Source organism: Balaenoptera acutorostrata, chromosome 10 (assembly GCF_949987535.1).
Source record: "Balaenoptera acutorostrata chromosome 10, mBalAcu1.1, whole genome shotgun sequence".
Classification (NCBI taxonomy): Eukaryota; Metazoa; Chordata; class Mammalia; order Artiodactyla; family Balaenopteridae; genus Balaenoptera; species Balaenoptera acutorostrata.
The window spans coordinates 87145403-87166171 of record NC_080073.1 but is presented as its reverse complement, the minus strand read 5'-3'; the positions used below and the strand labels follow the sequence as shown (position 1 = coordinate 87166171).

The window sequence follows — 20769 nt, the reverse complement described above, 5'->3', positions numbered from 1 at the left end:
AGCAAATCCTAATTGATTCTCTCCTACATACCAGGCACTGCTCTAGGTTTTGGGGATGAAGCAATGAACAATGCTTTTGTTCCCTTTACACTAGTGGTCCTCAAAATTTCCCCACCATAGAAATATTTTACCTTGGAACATTTGAGTTTGTATTTTCAAGAAGTTCCCCAGGTTATTTTGGCTTCCAGCCAGTTTGGGGAACCACTATCAAAACAGCAAGTTGGGGCTTCCCGGGTGGCGCAGTGGTTGAGAATCTGCCTGCCAGTGCAGGGGACACGGGTTTGAGCCCTGGTCTGGGAGGATCCCACATGCCACGGAGCAGCTGGGCCCGTGAGCCACAATTGCTGAGCCTGCGCGTCTGGAGCCTGTGCTCCGCAACAAGAGAGGCCCCGATAGGGAGAGGCCCGCGCACCGCGATGGGGGGTGGCCCCCGCTTGCCGCAACTAGAGAGAGCCCTAGCACAGAAACGAAGACCCAACACAGCCATAAATAAATAAATAAAATTAAAAAAAAAAAAAAAACCCAAAAAAAACAGCAAGTTGAGATGGTCCTTATAAATTAAAAAAGCGGCCCACAACACCCCCTGCTGTTGATTTTTACAAAACAGTTTTGTTAAATACCTAGGTGCTACTCTTCCTTCACATGTTATACTGGCATCCAGGGCCTGTCTGAGGCAAATGTGAAGTGGGTGACTTTGGCCTTTAATGTCCTCCCAGTTTTCCCCCAAACACCCAGGAGTCTCCTGATCTGTATATGCCCATGGCCTGTGTAATCAGGTGCCACCTGCACCCCTGAGAAAGCACTGCAAGTTCCCAGTGTTTATCAACCCCCTCATCACCTGCCCATCAATTACATTGGAGAATCTAACATGTACTGAGGACTTTTGATAAGCCAGGTGTGTTCTTACTGATTTACACATATTTTACCATGTAATTCTAAAAACTACTCTATGTAGTGGGTACGATTATAGATGAGAAAAGTGAGACTCAGAGCACACAACATGGCCACTGGTAAAAGAGAGAGGTCATTTTTTCCATCTCAACGTGACCTTCCATCTCGCTACTGTGCCCCCATCATAATGGTTAAGATCCCAAGGTTTGGAATTGGGGGGGGGGGATGGGAAGGGACAGGAGGGGAGTTGGGGAGGGGAGAGGAGGTTCTAATCTGCGGCTTCCACTTTACTTGCTAAATGACCTTCACCTCTTTAAGCCTCAGTTTCCACATCTGCAACAGTGAAATACTCTACCATGCCTACTCCACAGAGGTTGTGGAGTTAGTGAGCTTATGGATTCAAAGCTTCTACGACTGCATTTGCCACACAGTAGCCTTTTAATACGTGATCATCAGTAGCAGTCCCATAACTATCTACATACCCTGCTTTGTTTTTCTTCACAGTCAGTATCAGTATTTGACATTATATTATATATTTGTGTATGATTATCTCTCTGTCCCACTAGTTCATAAGCTCCATATGAGAAGGAATTTTGCTTTGTTCACCTCTATCCACAGGACTTACAATAACACATGGCTCCTAGTAAGCACACCACAAATAGTTATTGAAAGAATGGTTGTTATGGCCCTCATTATCTCTATCACACCTTGCTGCACACCCGGTAGGTGCCCTTTAAATGCCTGCTATGTGGATTGTGGCAAATAGAAACAAAAGCATTTACCATCATACTATATTGCCTCCCACCACGGGTAAATTGAATGAATACATGACCTCCTGACTGAGATAACATACTTGAAGACACAGATCACAAAAACAAAGAGAGACCCTTATATAAAGTTATCACGAATTATATTGTGTGCTTTCTACCTTGGCTTCTAGGAACAAAAATTGAATGTCACGGACACTCAGGAAAGAGTGAGCAACAGCAGCACATTTTTTGTCTCAATTTGCTACACGGTGTCCCCAGTCCCTGCTGTGTCTGGCCATTTGGCTAAATAAATATACAGCCTCCGAGGGGGTGGGGAGTCTCTGGCTCTAGTCCTTGGCGTGATTTCCCTTGGCTCTACACTCATTTTCCAAAATCAGTTTATGCTTCATCAATAAGGTCTATTTGATTTTACGTATGACTCAGAACTAAATAATCACAAGACTTAAATAATGCATCAGAATTTTACATGTCAAAACATGTGATACTCTTTCATTTCAGTGACACTTGTTGTAAAAATGCTTTCGTTATTTTAAGGAATTGGATATTTGTGATCACCTGAGCTAAGTTATTAGACACAATGGGGAAAAAATCTTTTCTTAAAGCTTTATAGAACAGCCAACAATGACAGTTTGGTATTTATCTTTCTAAACATTATGAAAAACAGACTTGCCTTGATCTACTCTCTTCCCTTGTCCGATTTGACACTAAACGGCCACTTAAAAATTATGACCACTCTTTTTAAAAATTTTCTACTCCAGACAATCTAAAACACACACAAAGTAGACAGAATAATATGACCTCTCACGTACCCATTACCCAGTCCAACAACCAGCAACCCACAGCCAACCCATGGTCCCATCCAAACTCCCATCCACTTCCCTCTATCCAGTATTTTTTTTAAAACAAATCCCCTGGGACTTCCCTGGTGGCGCGGTGGTTAAGAATCCGCCTGCCAATGCAGGAGACACAGGTTCGTTCCCTGGTCCGAGAAGATCCCACATGCCGCGGAGCAACTAAGCCCGTGTGCCATAACTACTGAACCCACGTGCCACAACTACTGAAGTTGGCACGCCTAGAGCCCGTGCTCCGCAACAACAGAAGCCACCGCAATGAGAAGCCCATGCACCGCAACGAAGAGTAGCCCCCGCTCGCCTCAACTAGAGAAAGCCCGTGCACAGCAACGAAGACACAATGCAGCCAAAGATAAATAATTTATTCTTAAAAAAAAAAAAACACAAATCCCTTATATCCATATATGTTTACATATGAATCTCTAAAAGAAATAACACTTGTAAAACAAAACTATATGCTGGGGCTTCCCTTGTGGCACAGTGGTTAAGAATCCGCCTGCCAGTGCAGGGGACACGGGTTTGATCCCTGGTCCAGAAGATCCCACGTGCCGCAGAGCAACTAAGCCCGTGCGCCACAACTACTGAGCCTGTGCTCTAGAGCCCGCATGCCTCAACTACTGAAGCCCGCGGGCCTAGAGCCCGTGCTCTGCAACAAGAGAAGCCACCGCAATGAGAAGCCCGCGCACCACAACCAAGAGAAGCCCCCACTCACCGCAACTAGAGAAAGCCTGCGCACAGCAACAAGGACCCAACGCAGCCAGAGATAAAATAAATAACTGAATAAATTTATTTTTAAAAAAACTATATGCCAACATTACGTCTAAAATATTCCTCAATATTATTAAATATTGAGTGTTCAAATTTCCAACTGTCTCATAACTGTCATTAAATGGAGTTTTTTAGCATTAAAAAAAAATTCAGGATCTAGACAAGCTTTCCATATCATGATTGGTTGATATATCTTTTAAGTCTCTTTTCATTAGTAGACTCCCTTCCATCTCTTTTCCCCGTACAACTTATTTGTAGAATAAACCAAGTTTTTTAGCCCTCAGAGTTTTACACCGTATGGATCTTGCAGATTACATCCCTGTGGTATAATTTAACATGTCCCTCTGCTTTCTTACATATTTCCTTTAGTTGACTCTAGAGGCTTGATTAGATTCAAGTTCAATTTGTTTCATGAGTTGCACAGGTAAGGCTTTGTTTCTTCTATCAGGATGCCCATGATGTCATTGTTTTTTCAGGAACTTAATATACTAATGTGCATTGTGAATCATCAAGAAAGAAAGGATACTGTGTTCCACATTCCCCAAACTTATTTAAGATTAAAATAATTCTTGGCAGAATATCTAATAGAGACAGAATTTAGCATAACATGCTTTGAGAAATGTTGCCCTATATTAACTGATCTGGAAGTTTTTCACCTCCAGAGAAGTCAGGCTCTGTCTTTTTGTGATGTCTCCAACCATTGATGTTCAGTACTGTGATTATTTAATTAGGGGCTTGAAAGATGGAGAAATTCTATCAATACTTTTTCATACATTAACTATAATCCTTTTGTAAGATAAATTTCCCTTTATTGACTAGTTACCCACTTGTACAGTTTGTAAAGGAAAGGGAGGATAAATGCATGATTTTGTCCCCAATCCTCCAATTTCTTTTTAGCATCATTTTGAATGCATTGAGTTTAACACATTTGACGACCTTGAATCCACTCCAGTTATTAATCTTATTAATGCTCAAATCATTCCAGCTTGGCCAGTGGGAATCTTTTCAAATTGACTTCTGTGAGTCATTTTGAGATGATCCCAATAGTATTTAATAGCTCCTTGCCACTTATATGATAAGATATTCTATGTCCATCATGTAGATTTCCTGCTCCAGATTTCAAACCAGCTATTTCTCCTAAAAGCTTTGGCTTCTTTTGTTGGAAATAGTGTCTGGAAACCACAATCTAGGTTCTAGAGGTATGACCACTCTTAAAAGACGTCAATTTGCTCATATTTTTTGGATGTTATAAAGAATTTTCTGCAAACTGTATGCAGTCCTAAAAACACTTGCTTAAGAATGATTATCTGGATCTCTTGCTTCTTATAATTGCTTATGTATCTGTGTCCTTTCTGAGGTTAAGAGTTTTACAGCCATAACCTCTCCTTCACTGGTCCCTGACCCAAAGTTTGTAGCATGCTAGACACTCAGAATATATACTTTGGATGAGAAAAATCAGGCTTTAGATGCTGAAAGAAATTACCAAAAATGCATTTCAGAAATATGAGGAGATATGGTCGCATAATTAGGATAACTCAGTAGGCTCTGAGGTCATGGTTTTAATAGGTTTAACATTTGCTTGGATGTTTGAGTTCACGTATGTTTGTTTAAAAAGCAACCACTTTGAATGTAAACTGATACAGCCACTATGGAGAACAGTATGGAGGTTCCTTAAAAAACTAAAAATAGAGCTACCATACGACTCAGCAATCCCACTACTGGGCATATACCCTGAGAAAACCATAATTCAAAAAGAGTCATGTACCAGGGCTTCCCTGGTGGCGCAGCGGTTGAGAATCTGCCTGCCAATGCAGGGAACACGGGTTCGAGCCCTGGTCTGGGAAGATCCCACATGCCGCGGAGCAACTAGGCCCGTGAGCCACAACTACTGAGCCTGTGCGTCTGGAGCCTGTGCTCCGCAACAAGAGAGGCCGCGATAGTGAGAGGCCCGTGCACCGTGATGAAGAGTGGTGCCCGCTTGCCACAACTAGAGAAAGCCCTCGCACAGAAACGAAGACCCAACACAGCCATAAATAAATAAAATTAAAAAAAAAAAAAGAACCGTGTGCTCTGACATATCTCAAAATGGTTCCTTTAAAAAAAAAATAAAAAGAGTCATGTACCAAAATGTTCATTGCAGCTCTATTTACAATAGCCAGGGCATGGAAGCAACCTAAGTGTCCATCGACAGATGAATGCGTAAAGAAGAAGTGGCACATATATACAATGGAATATTACTCAGCCATAAAAAGAAACGAAATTGAGTTATTTGTAGTGAGGTGGATGGACCTAGAGTCTGTCATACACAGTGAAGTAAGTCAGAAAGAGAAAAACAAATACCATATGCTAACACATATATATGGAATCTAAAAAAAAAAAAAAAAATGGTCATGAAGAACCTAGGGGCAAGATGGGAATAAAGACGCAGACCTACTAGAGAATGGACTTGAGGATACGGGGAGGGGGAAGGGTAAGCTGGGACAAAGTGAGAGAGTGGCATGGACATATATACACTACCAAATGTAAAATAGATAGCTAGTGGGAAGCAGCCGCATAGCACAGGGAGATCAGCTTGGTGCTTTGTGTCCACCTAGAGGGGTGGGATAGGGAGGGTGGGAGAGAGGGAGACGCAAGAGGGAAGAGATATGGGGATATATGTATATGTACAGCTGGTTCACTTTGTTATACAGCAGAAACTAACACACCATTGTAAAGCAATTATACTCCAATAAAGATGTTAAAAAAAAGCAACCACTTTACAGGCTTAGCCTCTATTTTTAAGGGAGCACTTCTGTGAAAAGATGCAAGTCTTAATTGCCTACTTCAGGTCATCCTCACCTGAGCATTTCAACCTAAAGTAATTGTCTAATACAGACAAACATGGGTGAGGCAGGTCCAAGGGCTCCGCAGGGACAGAGTGGGGGGTGGAATGACAGATTGGTTGAGAGATATGAGGCCTTTGGTTGATGGGTGGGGAAGCACATGTGTGGGAAGTGCCTGGGAAGTTGCAGATGGGCCCTGGGCAGTTTGAAGCCTTTGAATGGGAGAGGTAGGATCTGAAGTACAGGCCTTGGTAGGAAGCTAGTTAAGGCGAGAGGTGGATATGGCTGTTACTGGGGCAGGGAATGGATGTGAAAAAAATTGGCCTTTCTTCCTCTGCCTCCATCTCCTTCCACTTCTAACTTCCTGCTAAATTTTGCTCCTGCAAGCCCCATCTTTGCTCTATTTCCCATACTCTCTCTCTATTCCTATTTCCAGGCAACAGCCTCTTTCTCCAAGAACCCTTAATTGGCCAATATTTGGAATACAAGAATGAGAATTTTTGCTTACTAATGGGAAAACCCAATGCTGCCTACCCTCAGCAAATGAGTTATTGTGAGGAAATGGATAAGCTCTGAAAATCAATAAGCAAGCTAAGAGAACCCACCCTGGAAGCTGGTAGGACATTGGGTAGCTAATGGATCAGTTTCCCGGCAGGAACGGTCTGGTCCAGGATGTCTGGGGTAAACCATTTGTCAGAATCTCCAAAGAGAGCTTGTCTTGCCAACATCATGAGAGGAAGTGAGAGGCAGCCCACTGGATTTAGTCTCCCATCAAGACTACACATGGGAGACTTCCCTGGTGGTCCAGTGGTTAAGAATCAGGCTTGCAATGCAGGGGACATCAGTTCGATCCCTCGTGGGGAACTAAGCCCGCATGCCACAAGAGAGGAGCTTGCGCGCCCCAACTAAGACCCGACACAGCCAACAAATAAATATGTATTTTTTTTAAAAAAAGAGACTACACATGGTAGGGGGAAGTGTCTGAAATTGGCTGTCCTGATAGGAAGAGAGAATGAATGCTGCTCAGTCAAAACAAAAAGATGATTTTTTTTAACCCAATAATGTGGACATTATTATTTCTTTGAAAACTGAATATGAAAACAGTGCCAGGAGGATTGTTTCTGGCAATGGTGGTGTGGAGGCATTCAGCCTACAGAGGCAGAACTGGCCAGAAGCCCAATAGTTGCATCTTCTGTCCAGGCCTGTGTCCAGGCTCTGAAGTGTTCAGCATTATAATCTGGGCATTGTTCCTGGCTCTTTAACCTTCATGCCTGACTCTCTGAACCTCCTAGACATTCTCATATGCTTTAACAAATTTCTTTACTACTTACACTAACTAAAGTAGGTTTGCAACTAAATTCTCCGACTGATATATCTACCTCATACTAGGTATTTGATATGTGGTATCTCATTGAAGCTGGAAACAACCTATTGAGGTTTGAAAAGAGGGCAGGGGAATATTATGAAAAACCTTGTTGGAATGTGTTATGTATACAAAGGGGAGCCATTAAATGTCACTTTGAAAAGGAAGTGGGGGAGCTATAGTGTCAGTGGAGGAAAGCCCGAATTATCTCAGGACTTTTTCAACCAACAGAGAGAAAACAAAAAGGAACAGCAGCTGTGGCCAAGCACAATTATTCTAGAATGCCTCTGCAAAGTATAAACAACCTTACTTTGGCCACCAATGGGTGCGGCTAGCTCAGGTGCCTGCCTCTCCCTAATGAGCAGTTTGTGTGTGAGCAGGCCCAGCCCACTTACCTAAAAGTCAAGAGTCAACTCTCCCCTTTCCCATGGTGGAAATAGATCTACAGGCCACTGTGGAAATTCACACCAACCACCTACGCTCATCAGTCTTAAACACAGATGAGCATTCATTTTAAACATAAATGATGGGACTTCCCTGGTGGTCTAGTGGCTAAGACTGCGCTCCCAATGCAGGCGGCCCGGGTTCACTCCCTGGTCAGGGAACTAGATCCATCATGCCGCAACTAAAAGATCCCGCATGCCACAGCAAAGATTCTGCATGCTGCAACTAAGACCCGGTGCAGCCAAACAAAGAAAGAAAGAAATATTTTTTTTAAAAAACATAAATGAGCCCCTGTGGTAGCCAGAATAATGGCCTCAAAGATATCTACATTCTAATCCCTGGGAACTATGAATAAATTAGGTTCTATGGCAAAGGGGAACTAAAGTTGCAGATGAAATTAAGGTCAGCTGACCTTAAGATAGAGCAATTATCCTAGATTGTCCAGGTGAGTCCAATGGAATTACAAGGGTCCATAAAAGTGGAAGAGGGAGGCAAAAGGCGAGTCCAGAGTGATGGGATGTGAGGTGAACTTGATCAGCTGTGGCTGGCTTTGATAAAAGAGGAAGGGGCCATGAGCCAAGGAATGTGGGCAGCCTCAGAAGCTAGAAAAAGCAAGGAAACAGATTCTCCTCTGGAGCCTCAAGAAAGGAACACAGCCTTGCTAACACCTGGATTTTATTCCAGGGAGCCCCATGTTGGACTTCTAACCTACAAAACTGTAAGATAGTAAGTTTGTATTGTTTTAAGTCACTAAATCTGTGGTAATTTGTTGCAGCAACCATAGAAAGTTCACACAGCCCCCATGGATGAAAACCCTGAGTGTGGGAGACTTACCATGATCAATAAACAAAGGCCCACTTGAAGAATTCTGATCTGAGAGATAGTTATATATGTAAGAAGTACATCTGACTGCTGATCAACTGGATACTAACAGACACAAAACCCCCTTAAGAAAAGATCTGACATTGTGAGATCTTGGACTACCAGCCTCTTTGAATAAAGTGAGGTTAATATCTGCTGTGGTTAATGCAGTGTTGATAGGATTAAACGAAGTGGTAGAAATGTCTATACAGTAAGGGTTACTACACAAACAAGTTATTTTTAAAATTATTATTGCTAGCTCTGACTAAACTAACAGTTGGCAGGGGGACCACCTAAGCCATCACAGACCTTCTGTTATTTGGAGACCATCCAAGTGACATCATCGCACTGGATACTGCACATTCAATAAATATTATTGAGAGGTATGCAGTACGATATCTAAGAGCACAGACAATAGGTTAAGACAGATCTGAATTCTGCCTCTGTGTGCCATCAGGTGAATTACTTAACCTCCTCATCTGTAAAATGTGAATAAGGGAGTTGTGAGAATGAAAATGAGATAATGTCAATAAAGCACTTGGCACCCAGCCTGGGTTGCATCAGGAACTCAGCTTAATGGTAGCTCTATTATTGATAATGAGCACTTACTGATATAGGACCTCTACCACCTTTGAACATTTAAATTATTTTTACCTGTATTATTTCATTTGATTATCAATTCTTCCCTTGGGAAGAAGCATGGCAAGTTTATATCCATTTTTCAAATGTGAAAAATAATGCACAGAAAAGAAACACACCTCGCTATAGGGAACTAATACAAGGATTGGTTTCACCTGAAAAAATTCAAGGGGCACTACAATAACTAGAATAATCCAGGAGTAAATTTCCTGTTGTTCACACCAATAATACTAGAAGACTAGCAGGAAATAAATAATACAGATCTTCAAAGTCTTTTAAATACCATTCAGTAGGAAGACAGTGGCATGCTAAAGAAGGAGAATTTAGGTAAATTTTTTAAAGCCAGACTTAAGTGGAAAGAGTCTGTTGTAGGCCATTCAAAAGAAAGAGGTCAAATGAGGCAAAAATCCCCTGCCCAAAATCCCCTGTGTTTAGTGAGAGTTTAGAAGACAAACCATGATAGAATCTACAAGAGGAGTTGGAGCCATTCCAAAACAAACATCTGTAGATGTTCTTCATTATCCACAGGGAAAGCAGAGGAGGAAAATAACTTTTACATGTAATCAATTTACAATAAGAAATTTGGAATGTGGTTCAGTGGTTCCTCCCATTACCTCATGGGAAAGTTTTCAGTGAGTTGCTGGCTTTTCATCAGCTAAAAATAATAAAAGTCAAATAACGAGAAAAGTTTTGCAAGAAAAGAATGAACTATATTGGGAAGAGATTATTTTTTCCAAGTGTTTCACCACTGGGATGGAAAAATGGATACAGTCTATGTCAGCCAACTCCTGGGCTTGACACTGATGTTGTTTTCCTTCTTGCTTTTCCTCTTTCTTCCTTCCTTCTCCCCTCCTTTCCCCCCTCCCTTTCTTGTCTTCCTACCTTTCTTTCTTCTTTCTTTCCTTATCTTCCTCTCTCCCTCTCTTTCTCTTAATTCCCCAACCAGGGATTGAACCTGGGTCACAGCAGTGAAAGCACAGAGTCCTAACCACTAGACCACCAGGGAATTCCCATCCCCTCCTTTCTTAATGAAGAAACTCAGCACTCACTCACCCATTAGAACTCAGGTCAAGCCCAGCCGTTTTACCTGGGAAGTTTTTTCAGCAGCTGGTGTACATCTCTGTTACAATCCTATCATACATCATTATTATTGTGCTGGCCATAAAGTTTGTTTGGGACTTTCCGTAACATCTTACAGAAAAATCTGAACGAACGTCAATACCATTTTGTTTCATTCCATTATAAAGTAAGATAGGTAACCTATATGTCCCACAATAGGAAAATATCAATAGATAAATAAATTAGAGTCAATGCTATGTAATATTACAATTTAAATAACAAAACAACCATGTTTTAAGAGAACAGTTAATGTTATGAGGAAGTGTTAAGTGAAAAAGCAGAATTTACACTGTATGTAATATATTTGTACATGCACAGAAAAAAGTGGGAAAGGATACACACCAAATTGTTAATTATGATTGCCTCTTGCAAGAGGGTGGGTGGGAGGGGAGAAGTTCTTTCATTTTTTACTTCACATGCTTTTATATTGGTTGAGGGTCTTTTTTTCCCCAATAAGCATACACTGCTTTGGGTTTTAATATCAAGTTGTTAGAAAATGAATGAAAAACATTCTTAGCATATTAGCAAGTCAAATCCAGCAGTATATAAAAGAAAGATAATACATCATAACCAACTGGAATTTAACCTAGGAATGTGAGGTTAGTTTAAAATTTGAAAATCAAACAACGTAATTCACTGTATTAATGGAATAAAGGAGAAAAATCATATGATCATATTAATAGGTGCAGAAAAAGCATTTGACAAAATTTAACATTATTTATGGTGAAATCTCAGCAAATTAGGATTAGTGAAGACCTTCCTCAATCTGATAAAGGGCATCTGCAAAATACCTACAGTTAACATCATGCTTAGTGGCGAAATATTAAATGTTTTCCCCATTAGATAACAAATAAGGCAAGATTGTCCACTCTGAAAGCATCTAATCAACATTGTATTGGAGACGTTAGTGCAATAAAGTAAGAAAAATAAAATCATGAAGATTGGGAAAGAACAGATAAAACTGTTTCTATTTGCAGATGGTATGGTCATCAATATAGAAAATCCTAAGTAATCTGCAAAACAACTTCTAGAATAAACGAATTTAGCAAAATTGTAAGATACAAGGTCAACATGTAAAAAGGAACCTATTAAAAGTAGCAAATAATTTGAAATAAATTTTAAAAATTCCATTTCAGTAGCAGCAAAAAAATGAAATGCTGGGCTTCCCTGGTGGCGCAGTGGTTAAGAATCTGCCTGCCAACGCAGGGGACATGGGTTCGAACCCCGCTCAAGGAAGATCCCACATGCCGCGGAGCGGCTGGGCCCCTGAGCCGCAATTACTGAGCCTGCGCGTCTGGAGACTGTGCTCCGCAACAAGAGAGGCCGCGATGGTGAGAGGCTCGCGCACCACGATGAAGAGTGGCCCCCGCTTGCCGCAACGGGAGAAAGCCCTCGCACAGCAACGAAGACCCAACACAGCCATAAATAAATTAATTAATTAATTAATTAATTTAAAAAAAAAAGAAACGAAATTGAGTTATTTGTAGTGAGGTGGATGGACCTAGAGTCTGTCATACACAGTGAAGTAAGTCAGAAAGAGAAAAACAAATACCGTATGCTAACACATATATATGGAATCTAAAAAAAAAAGGTTCTGAAGAACCTAGGGGCAGGACAGGAATAAAGACACAGATGTAGAGAATGGACTTGAGGACACAGGGAGGGGGAGGGGGAAGGGTAAGCTGGGGTGAAGTGAGAGAGTGGCGTGGACATATATACACTACCAAATGTAAAATAGCTAGCTAGTGGGAAGCAGCCACATAGCACAGGGAGATCAGCTCGGTGCTTTGTGTCCACCTAGAGGGGTGGGATAGGGAGGGTGGGAGGGAGACGCAAGAGGGAGGAGATATGGGGATATATGTATATGTATAGCTGATTCACTTTGTTATAAAGCAGAAACTAACACACCATTGTAAAGCAATTATACTCCAATAAAGATGTTAAAAAAAAAAAAAAGGAAATCTCAGTACTTTTCTCCTTCACTGTTAATCTAAGTGCCTCACAATTTTTTTTGCCTATAACAGTATAGGATCCATAGTTTACATATAATATGCCATTTTTCTCATTAAATAAAGTTAATAATACCTTTTCTGCATACAAATATGTTATTTATTAAATCCAGTAGTTTCAATCAATTCTGTTATAACTACACTACTCACCTGCTTCATTCAGGCAATACAAGGTAAAAGGCAAATAATGATTAAAAGGGAAATATTACATAATCTAATGGCTTCTAGAGTTTAATATTATGTGCCTTATAGTGAAAACCTTTTGAAAAGAAAAAGATAATCTTTCCTAAGTATTTCTTAATATTTACACAAATAGTAAGATGGTAGCACATTTCACAAGTGTTTTCAGAAGAATTTTTACCTTTACTAAAATCCCCATAATGATCGATAATGGAAGGATGCTTGACTATACTTTAAAATGTTTGCAGTATGTAAAAAGTCTGTTGTTAAATGCAACCCTTATTAAATTGCAATCAGGAGGGAAAAGTTAATGAAAAACTGCATCAAACAAGAAAAGGCAAGACTGCTGAAGATTCAGCCCTTCAGAAATGAGGGTTTGGGTCGCACCAGCAGGGGAAGAATCTTGGCCAGCTGAGATCATGACTGAAGGTAACAGAAAACATGCAGCAGTTTTCAAAAGAAGGAAGTTCTAAATATCAGCTATAGTTCTTTTTAGGTCTCCTAATTCTTCTTGAATTAGTTTTTGATCATTTACATTTTCTAGAAGACACTGAATCTTGTTCATATTTTCAAATTTATTGGCAAAATTATTTATAGTTGTCTCATGGTTTTAAAAGTCTCTACTGTATCTGCAGTCGTATCTGTTTCTCATTCCTAATACTGTTTATTTATGCCTTCTTTTATTCATCTCATTAGAAGATGATTTGTATTATGATTTTCTGTTTACAAAGAAGTTTTTAGATTTTTGATTCTCTTTGTTGTTTTGTTTTCTAATTCTTTATCTTCTGCCATCTTTACTACTTCTTTGCTTCTACTTTCTTTAAGTTTGCCCTATCACTCTTTCAGTAGCTTCATGAGTAAAAAGCTTTATTTATTTCTAGATCTTGTTGTTTTTAAATAATGCATATAAGGTTATAAATTTTCCTTTAACTTAATCTCACAGGTTCAGATCTGTAGTACCTTCCCAGTCCTTCAGTACAAATATTTTGTCATTTCTGCTATAGTTCCTGTTTAACTCATGAGTATTTGAGAATTCCGTTTTAAGTTTCCAAATATTTAGATTTTATCAAGTCTTTTTGTTGCTTATTTCTGATGTAATTATTTCAATATGACCAGATAATATGTTTTATATAACTTAGATTCTCAAAATTATGACTTCTTGTTTATAAGATTATAAGTTCTGGGGATGTAATGTCCAGTATGGTAACTATCGTGTATTTGAAAGTCATTAAGAGAGTAAATCTTAAAAGTTCTCATTGGGAATTCTCTGGTGGTCCAGTGGTTAAGATGCTGTGTTTCTAGTGCAGGGGGCATGGATTTGATCCTTGGTCGGGGAACTAAGATCCCTCATGCCATGTGGCCAAAAAAAAAAAAAATTTCTCATCACAAGAAAAAAAATGTGTAACTATGTGTGATAATGGATATTAACTAAACTTGTGATAATCATTCACAATATATACATATATCAACTCATTTTGTTGTACACCTAAAACTAATACAATGTTATATGTCAGTTATACCTAAATTTAAAAAATTATGACTTCTTTAAGTTAAGATTTTCTTTATGACATAGTACCTGGAGTGGGAGTAGGGCTATGGTAATATTTGAGATTTGAATTGGATACTATTGGAGTTTTAAACAAATGGACTTTCAGTAACCAAATGTTATTAAATCTGCCCAAGATTTCATTAAAGGTCAAGAAAGAGATATCTGACAGATGGAAAACAATGACAGGAAAAAATAAAATTTCTTCACACTTACGTCTCCCAATAAACCAAGACTGCTCAATAAGCCAGTTACAGTAGGTCCTTAATACATGCTTGCTGAAAAAAAAAAAAAAAAAAAGATTTATCCAAGAGCACACATCCTCCCCAAGTGGCTTTACATTCAGAATCTCTTTTGCCTAGCTCTAATTTGAGAGGCCTTTTTCTTTCTTTCTTTTTCTTTTTCTTTAAAATCCTGATCTCCTTTCATTCCCAGTTTAGAATAGTTTCTGGCTAAATTCACTTAGCTCTTAAAGAAGCATGTCTAGTTCTGAGGTCAAAGCTTTTCTTATTCTCAGGGTCCTCTGAGTTCCTAAGAAGATGCATTTTTCTTCTGACTGCTTAAGGAACAAGAAGCTCTTCTTTTACTTTCTTCCCCAAGGAAGGATATGCTTTCTTAATATCTTCTCCTAAGGCTGTGCTGAAGAAAACCCAGCATGTCTGCAGCTCTGTACTAACAGGCCACTGGGTGTCAGTATTATAATGGGGGTTAGGAAAAAAAAGTCCAGGAAACCAGAGAGTGAGGGATAAATTACGTTTAAGGAAATAACATAAAGTCGTAAGATCAATCATTTTTGACCAAAGCAGGTGAAAGGAACCATAGGAGGAGTCAGAAGAAAATGGAGGCGTCATCATCACAAATTTGAAACAATTGCCCAAGGTGCTTAAATAAAACTGGTACAAAAGCATCCTTCCTTCCCGCTTTATTATTACCAAGGTATGGTCCAAAGTGAGCTGACAGTCCACCAAGGGTGACTCTCTACTGCGGAGAGGCTCCTGTACTGGCTCTTCCCTTGTTGGCCAGGACTTCAAAATAAAACCCTAGAACTGAGCTCTCATCAGCCAGTCCCCAGGCTGTCCTGCTCTGTAAGCCCTCAACCTTGGATCAACCCTGCACTCCCCCTGCTCCGCTTCCAGAACTTAGTGACAGCACTGCTGGAGAAAAGTACAACCATGGGAATTAGTGTTTTCACAGATGTATGATTCTTACCTCATAAGGAGTCTCAATTCAGCTTGTCAATCCCTTTCCCTGTTTAAGAATCCCTCTCTCTCTCTCTCTCTCCCGCTCTTGGGCTACTATCCCAAACCTTCTTCAGCTCTCTCTCTCTCTCTCCTAGCAGATGATCTTGCCCCATAGAGAATGTTGAGTCCACAAACCTTCAAGTCCTCACTTTCCCATCCGCCCCTCATAAATAACCTGCTACCCATACAGGCTCATCTTCATTCTCACCTATTCTCACCTCCAGCCCCACCAATGATAAGAAATAAAAGAGCCACCCTCCCATCTCCTCCAAGTGTCTCCCAGCACTTTGCTCCATGAATCAATCTCTGTATCTCTATAAACCCTTAATCCCCAGATCACTAATGTAACAGGATAGAGAAAAGTTGAATTCTGTTAGCAAATGGCATGAAAGTTCCTGTTGAGGATTTGTTAGAAGAATCAATGGATAAACCCATAGAGGTTGAAACTGAGACCTTACAGGGGCCTGACTGTGGGAGCATCACTCTGCTTTAGACAAGGAAAGTAGTTCCTTGCTCTAAAGAAAAAGGAGAGAGTTGGGGAGGGTGGAGGAGGAGCCAGCTGGATGGCAGAAGGCAACGTGGTTTGCAGGGCAATCTCTCTCTGGGAGCACCTCCAGACTTCCTTTAAGTTTTTTAACTTATGACATTTTTGATTATATAGATTACTATTAACATGAATATATGTATCTCTTTAGAAACGGGGGAAAGGGCTAAGATTTCCACTGAGGTGACATGAGATGGACCTGAGACCACAGGTATAGGTGTGCAAGTGGACAGAAGCCTGAGGGAGCAAGCTCTCAGGTCACTGAAATCAGGGAAGGAAGCCCTTGACCGTGGCTTTGGACCAAGTTTACCTAAATCTCTCAGAGTCAGGGAGGTCCCAGCTGATGTTAACTTGTTCACGTTTCTCCCATTCTAAACAAAAGCCTCTTCTCCCTGAGCCCTTTGTAGCTCCTTTTCCCTTTCTACTTCTCTCCTTAGCCAACCTTCTTGGAAGTATGGTCTACATTTGTGATGGCAGCTTCAACGTCTTCCATTAACTTCTCACCCCAGTACCATCTGGAGACGGTTCTCACCAAGGTTGTAGATGGGTAACATTCTCAGTCTTTAACTGACAGGACGTCTCTTCCCCAGGAGGCACCACTGATAACTTTCTTTGTATCTTCCATCACTTTCTGACCTTTCCTCTGGCCTTTGCCATGGGCTGCTCTTCCTCTTTGTAGCTTAAATGTTAGCATTGGCACCTGAGGGGCTGCAGTTCAACCAGCACCCAGAAGGATTCTTATGTTGCTCCATTAGGTGGTGGGTGGGGAATCTGTTATATTGAATTTGACTACGGTTGAATCATAAACTGGATGGTGTAAAAAAGGAAAGGAAGGGACTTCCCTGGTGGTGCAGTGGTTAAGAATCAGCCTGCCAATGCAGGGGGCACGGGTTCGATCCCTGGTCCAGGAGGATCCCACATGCCACGGAGCAACTAAGCCTGTGTGCCACAACTACTGAGCCTGCGCTCTAGAGCCCGCGAGCCACAACTACTGAGCCCACGTGCCACAACTACTGAAACCCGCGCGCCTGGAGCCCATGCTCCACAACAAGAGAAACCACCACAATGAGAAGCCCATGCACAGCAACGAAGACCCAATGCAACCAAGATTAATTAATTAATTAATTTTAAAAAAAGGAAAAGATTGTGGAACTCAGTAAGCGTTAGAGAAGGAGATCAAGAATATTCTTGAGACTACTTCTCCCCTGGACTCCTTGGTAGTCTGTCAGTTGGAGAGTTACGTGGCTGTCCCCTCCCCTCCTCCAGCCCCGCAGAATCCTACAAGTTCCAGTCATGCAAGAGTGCATCTCCATCCACGTTGGCCAGGCTGGTGTCCAGATCGGCAATGCCTGCTGGGAGCTCTACTGCCTGGAACACGATGGCCAGATGCCAACTGACAAGACTATTGGGGGAGGAGATGACACCTTCAACACCTTCTTCAGTGAGACAGACGCTGGCAAGCATGTGCCCAGGGCAGTGTCTGTAGACCTGGAACTCACGGTCATTGATGAAGTTCACACTGGCACCTACCGCCAGCTCTTGCACCCTGAGCAGCTCGTCACAGGCAAGGAAGATGCTGCCAATAACTACGCCCGAGGTCACTACAACATTGGCAAGGAGATCATCGACCTCGTCTTGGACTGAATTCGGAAACTGGCTGACCAGTGCACAGGTCTTCAGGGCTGCTTGGTTTTCCACAGCTTTGGTGGGGGAACTCACCTCCCTGCTGATGGAACATCTCTCTCGATTATGGCAAGAAGTCTAAGCTGGAGTTCTCCATTTACCCAGCCCCTCAGGTTTCCACAGCTGTAGTTGAGCCCTACAATTCCATCCTCACCACCCACACCACCCTGGAGCACTCTGATTGTCCCTTCATGGTAGACAATGAGGCCATCTATGACATGTCGTAGAAACCTCGATATTGTGCGCCCAACATACATTAATCTTAACCGCCTCATGAGCCAGATTGTGTCCTCCATCACCGCTTCCCCGAGGTTTGATGGAGCCCTGAATGTTGATCTGACAGAATTCCAGACCAACCTGGTGCCCTATCCCCACATCCACTTCCTTCTGGCCACGTATGCCCCTGTCATCTCTGCTGAGAAAGCCTACCATGAACAGCTTACTGTAGCAGAGATCACCAATGCTGGCTTTGAGCCAGCCAACCAGATGGTGAAATGCAACCCTCGCCATGGTAAGTACATGGCTTGCTGCCTACTGTACCATGGCGATGTGGTTCCCAAAGATGTCAATGCTGCCATTGCCACCATCAAGACCAAGCGAACCATCCAGTTTGTGGACTGGTGCCCCACTGGCTTCAAAGTTGGCATTAATTAATAGCCTCCCACTGTGGTACCTGGTGGAGACCTGGCCAAAGTACAGCAAGCTGCGTGCATGCTGAGCAACACCACAGCCATCGCTGAGGCCTGGGCTCACCTGGACCGTAAGTTTGACCTGATGTATGCCAAGCGTGCCTTTGTTCACTGGTACTCGGTGAGGGCATGGAGGAAGGAGAGTTTTCTGAGGCCCGTGAGGATACGGCTGCCCTTGAGAAGGATTATGAGGAGGCTGGAGCCGATAGCGCTGAGGGAGAAGATGAGGGTGAAGAATATTAACCTGTCTGCTGCAATTTTACCCTCTTGTCTTGGGACTGTCTTATTTGTGTTCTGTGGAGCTGCCCATTGTGACCCTATCTTGCCAATAAAAGTGATATTTCTAAAAAAAAAGAAAAAAAGAATATTCTTGAGAATATTCTTCTCAAGACTACTCTGAGAATGGAAGGAACAGACTAGGTATGGGAGCCAAATTGCAATACAAAGAGAGAAGGTGATATTGTGAGAGAGAAGATGCAAGTATTCAGAGATAGGAGGAATAATGTTATAAAAATGAAACTATATTTGTATAATTTAATAGAAGGTAAAATAGCTGCTTGACAAGAAAGAAAAATGGGAAGCACTGTGCTATACAAATTCTACTTGGAATGTGTTATGCAGCCCTTTATCATAATCCATCAGGATCACTGAAATACAAATGGTGTTCTTTTTATTAGCTGTGGTTGTCTTCAGTGTCAAAAAACATTCAGATTGTGTTTGCATTACATCCTAACAGGAAAATCAATCAGTTCACTAGATGAGCATTAGCAATGAAACACAGTAGAGCTCCCCAATGTACAATTTACCTGGTTTGTTGGACCAGATTTTCCTCCCTTGTAGATATATGACCCTTTTTTGGAAAGGTTTGTCCTTATTCAGCTTTCATTCACATGACTACACTAGTGTTTCATTGCAATCCTATTTGTTCTCAGAATTTAGGGTGAAAAAGTTCCACCTTGGAATATGTTCAAGAAAATGAATCAGAGGAACTGCCAGAAGAACTGAATGACAACATTTTCACACCTGTTCTATAGCCCCATGCTGTCCAATATGGTAGCCATAGCCACATGTGGCTATTTAAATTTAAATGTAAATTAATGGAACTTTAATAAAATTAAAAATTCAGCTCCCCGGTTGTACCAGCCACCCTTCAAATGTTCAGTTGTCACATGAGACTACTTCATTGAAGAGTGCAGATACAGAGCATTTCCATTATTACAGAAAATTCTACTGAGCAGTATTGCCATACACACATACACACACACACACAAACACACACACACACACACACACTCTCTCAGCAGTCAAGGATTATGGTAATAGAATTAAAGCTTCTATGCCATATGCCACTTTGTCCTCCATTCCCTAGTTTTAATTGATTTACTATCAGGTTTTCTTATTAAACTAATATGTGTAATTAAGATTCCCCCCCAGGTATATATCAGTTGTCAATCACTGAATTAGCTACTAAGGGATGTTATAACGTATCCTTCAGTAAAAAATAATTTGGATGCTGCTTCTCTCGGAAGCAGGTACATAGAGCTATGAATTCAGGAGACTCCTGCATATTTTGTTCAAATGACAAGATTGATATATTTAGCAAAACTTACAGTCCGTAAACAGAGTGCTAGCATATTTGTACTTACTGGACCCTTGTATGTCAGGTCCCAACTGTGTTAATGAGGAAAGCCATTTAACTTTCCTGACACTCAGTTTCTTCAGCTGTAAAAAGGGAATTATAATACTAGTGTCATGGATTTTTTGGTAAAGATTAGACGAGATAATGCATAGAGAAGTGTAGCCTTCATAGACATGAACAGGGAGTGATTAACAGTAAGCATCCTGTGGTTGCACGTCAGGTAGCGTGTTAACGATTTTAATGACTTCCGCACCTCGAGCTAGGAATTGCTTTTCCCACCAAAGGACCAGAGGTTTGCAGAAAATCCTTCCTCGTCCCACGAAGAGTACAGGGCAGAGACCTGATTCACAAATAATCATTAGTGGAATGCATTTTGTGAGAATATGATTTTGTGAATTTAAATAGCTGCCTGTGGTTTATACTTATTACTATAGGGGTGGCAGACTTCATTTTGAGAGGGGACTGCTTTTTTTACTTTCAGGTACAGGGTACACACTGATAGGCTTTAATTATACATGGCAAGGCCCAGAATCCCACTATGACAATAATATAAAAACCTCTTTTTGTTGCGGATGAACATTGCTGAGAAGTGCCCCATTGGAGATTTGAGGCCAAGGGAAAAATGTGTACCTCTATGTACGTGCACAAAATACCCTCCTATACCTTCAGCCAAGTGGAAAGAGTTAATAAAAGCATTACGATTTAAAAAT

General features: G+C 41.2%; 1 protein-coding gene and 1 pseudogene across 1 annotated transcript in view; one reads left to right on the top strand and one right to left on the bottom strand.

Annotated features, from left to right (window-relative positions):
- Positions 1-20769, bottom strand: part of LOC102997685 (cytidine monophosphate-N-acetylneuraminic acid hydroxylase) — a 269255-nt gene that overhangs the window by 104671 nt on the left and 143815 nt on the right. The window contains exon 3 of the mRNA XM_057554267.1: positions 14480-14541. The gene's annotated coding sequence lies outside the window, so the exon portion shown is untranslated. The remainder of the gene's footprint in view (positions 1-14479; positions 14542-20769) is intronic.
- Positions 17342-18663, top strand: LOC102997403 (tubulin alpha-1C chain-like; annotated as a pseudogene).